This window comes from Rhea americana, unplaced genomic scaffold (assembly GCF_003343005.1).
Source record: "Rhea americana isolate MKP2758 unplaced genomic scaffold, rheAme1 scaffold_267, whole genome shotgun sequence".
Lineage (NCBI taxonomy): Eukaryota > Metazoa > Chordata > Aves > Rheiformes > Rheidae > Rhea > Rhea americana.
The window spans coordinates 838816-842656 of NW_028186387.1; positions in this window are offsets into that span (position 1 = coordinate 838816).

Consider the following 3841-nt stretch of genomic DNA (forward strand, 5'->3'; position numbering starts at 1 on the left):
GGGGAGGGCCGCCGAGAGCCCCCCGCGCTTGGGGGCTGCGCCTGCCCGGCGGCTGGCGGGGAGGGGGCGAGCTGCCTCCCCGCGGCTTCTTCCTGGTTTTGCCGAGCCTTGCGGGGTGTAGCTTCTAGCTGACGGGGGATTTAGCGACTGGTTCCAGCACCGCTTTGATGAAATGGCTCTTTCCAGCCGCGCATGAAGTCCAGCTTGGACTGTGAAGCGATAAAGGTCAAATTAATCTGCATCCTGTGCTTTCCTCTTCTCTCGTCACCTCCATCCACGGGCCACTGACTGGTCATAAAATGCTGGCTTCCTCGGTTTGAACACAGTGGCAGCGTGCTGAGCTTCSGGAGCGCAGCTACCGGTTTATTTAAATGCCTTTTCTCACCGCTCCTGCCCTGAGCTATCACAAATTCCAGGTGCCYGCTGAAAGGTGAAGCCACCATGGCTTTTGGACATTATTCTGACGATTTATTAATATCATTACATCTTATTAGATAACACTAAGCTGACAAATCTGTGAGTCATTCACKTTACAGTGAGTGTAGCTTACCACAGCAGTGATGTGTAGGAATCTGTGAGGAATAGCGTGATCCAGGGCAGAAAAACACACAGACTTCTTTTGTGGCAAGAGGGAGGCTGACCAACACAGAAAAGGTTGCCTAAATGTTTCTGTTTTTTCAGACCACTGGCAATGCCCTGGGCCTTTGTTCCTGCTCATTCTGAGACATTTAATTTTTTGTTTGTTTGCCTTTGTGCAATGGATGTAGTTTGTGGTTTATTAGGGGGTTACTTTGAGGAGATTGACAGACATCATGGAGCTGGACGTCTCTGGGACAGGYATTTATTGTGGATTTGTTTGTACTGCGAGGAGACCTGGAGTTGATGAGATTTTGGTCTTAYCTTTCTTACAGCATTGTGTATAGCAGTCTCTCCCCAGGTCTGGTGGAGGAAGCTCTGTTTGTTTCTTTTTATAGTCACAAATGAAACGATACGTTATTTAAACACATGCCTTTTGCCCAGTGTTACCTTGGCTTCTTGACATGTAATGTAAAAACACTGAGGAATATTCAGTTGGTGAAGAAATGGTTGGATCGGTTTAAACAGACACTGAGACAGGAGAAAGCCTATTGTTTCAGTTGCCTTGAATAGACAATGTGTTTTCAGAAGGAAACTGAATATGAAACCAGTATTAAAAATACATCCCATACTCCRGTGCTGATTTTTTTTATTTATTTTGTTTTTACGCTGCCAAGCTAAAAGGGTACAAAGGAACAGTATTTTCAGAAGAAAGAAAGAAACAACTGAGTAGGAAAAAAGAACCCCCCCACATCTTGCAGGCAGGAGGCTGCTGAATGGACTGTGTTTGTCCTGTCRTGAAAAGCAGTAGGAACCGTTGCCCTTTCTGCCTAAACTGCAAGAGTGAAGAGTATTATAGAAGGCACAAAGGCATATGGATCGTTATTACACAGAGACCACAAAAATAGGTTTATACCTTCCTGGGAGCACCAGCAGGATATACGTAGCTCTGTGCTCCTTGCAGAGCTCCTGGGCAGTAATGAGCAAAGGCGTGCAGCAAGGAACCAYGCAGCTGTGGTCATGTGGTGAGCCATGCCCTGGACAGCTCTATACCCATTTTCCTTAGAAAAACCTCCATGCAGCTCTGGCCTGATCCGTGCTGGCTAGAGCCACTTCTGCCTTGTATCAATGTGGTGCGTAGTCAGGTTTCAACACTGTGACTGAAGCAACGATGTTTAATACGAAAGGGTGGGCAAGTGGGAGGCCTCTGCAGTGCCGGAGACTCTCTCCAAGAAGAGCAACAAAGCCCACTCAGTAGCCAAGATCCTCACTGAGGATTTTCCTCCTTATGTCTCTTCCCAGAGAAAATGAGAGGTTGGGGAAAATGATTCTCTTAATACCTCTTTACCTCTTTCCTTTCTTAAAATGTAAAGATAGATTCTTTATAAATCTRTCTTCTATGTAGTATTTCAGGAGCTCTGCAGTGAAGTGCTGTCTAGTGCTGCAGCTGTCTTGCCCTCAGGTTTCTGGGTTTGTTCTGCACCTCTGGCCTTCAGAACTGTCCTGTTTGGGGGCCAAAGTCTGGATTCGAAGGTCTGATTTCATTGCTAGGGGAATGTGGCAATTTAGATCTAAAAAATCTTTCCTTCTTCCCCTCCCCCTTTCCTTCATCGTTATCCTTTGTGTTGCCTAACAATTTGRAAATAAAAATACTTTTTATAAATTGCATTAGGATGTAAGAGTTCAAACATAAATCTAAAATGAGGACAAATTCCATGGCCTGCACACGTCAATTCTGTACGCTGCTGTGGCTCATCACTGGCATAGTATTTCATGCATGTCTCATCAGGGCTTTGTAAATGTGCATCTGTGTTGATTTACTTGGTGTTTTAGAATTCAAGCACTGACTTGGCTGCACTCCAACTCTGTTTGATAATGTTTCTCCAAGAGGAAATGCCTAATACATGCTTGTGAATAAATCAGCTTTCTCTGGGTTTGTTTTTCCTTTCTCTTTGCATAGGTCTCTCAGGCAGCTACAGAACTCCAGCAGTACTGCATGCAAAATGCCTGCAAAGATGCCTTGCTTGTTGGAGTTCCTGCAGGGAGCAATCCCTTTCGAGAACCCAGATCCTGTGCTCTCCTCTGAAATCAGGTAATAAGGTCACAGATATGACCCGGATGACTGATTTGAAACTCAAGGCTGGGAAATGACAAGGATATAYCCTTACAATTGTTTAAATATTGGGTTCTTCACAGGAAAATGCGTATCGCTTTCCTGCTGGCTCTACATACTGCTTCTCTGTTTCTTTTAGGTGTGGCCATTGAAATATGCCTCTCTCCTGCTGTTTGCCCTTTCTTGAGGGCTTTTGAGTTGGAGTCTTTTACTGTTTTGTTCATGGTTTGGGGGGGAGTTTGCACTTGACCAGCTCTAGGGTCATTCATGCCCCCTCAAAAAATAAAAGCCATCCATGAAACACTGCTGCATGTTTGACACAGCCAGACACAAAACAGGCTTATGCCTTCAACTCACCTTGAAGAAGCAAGACAAGGCTGTAACACTCGTATGTATTTTGGTGACTGCCTTGAAGCTTAGGCAAGAATCTTATTAAAAATATATTGTCTTCAGTATCAGGCTGCATTTAATTTTGGCTGTGCCTGTCCTTAGGCTTTTTCAGTTGTTACCGTTGATATAGTGCCAAAAGTGGTGCAGGCAGTGAGGAGCTGAGATGATCTGTAATTGCATTTGCATTCTCCGTAACTGTTTTCAGCACAGATACAAAACACAGGATATTCCCTGAATTCTGTCGACATTACTTCTGTATGCTGTTTCTGTCTGTGGTACAAGTGGAGCATGAATCCATCCAGTGTACGAAAGTTTCTGGGATTCAGTCCTGTAGTTTCTGCTCTTGTCTCTCCCATCTGTCGTGCTGGTATCAGTGACAGCAGCAGGAGGAAGGAAGGATGTGTGYGCTAGTGCTTTCAGACCGGATCACCAACATAACGTTTTGTGGAAAATCTTTGTTTMTTGTGCAAGAAGAATGTACATGGTAGTAGGATATTAAGAAAACACTATTCTTCTTTAGCAAAAAAAAGTAGTTTCTGCTACTGAGATGAAAAAACTATCAGGAAAGGAAAAAGCACCATATTTCTTTGAGAATGCTGTCAAAGTGAAAATTAGTATTTTCTTTAGAAGAAGTATTCAAACTAGGATGTAAAGTTCTTGTAGAATATTCCCTTTCTAGAGTTCGTAAGTTTGAAGCAAAAGACTGARGTCAAAGAGAGAGAGCACAGTTGCTCTTTTTCTTATGGAAAAACAGGATAAAGA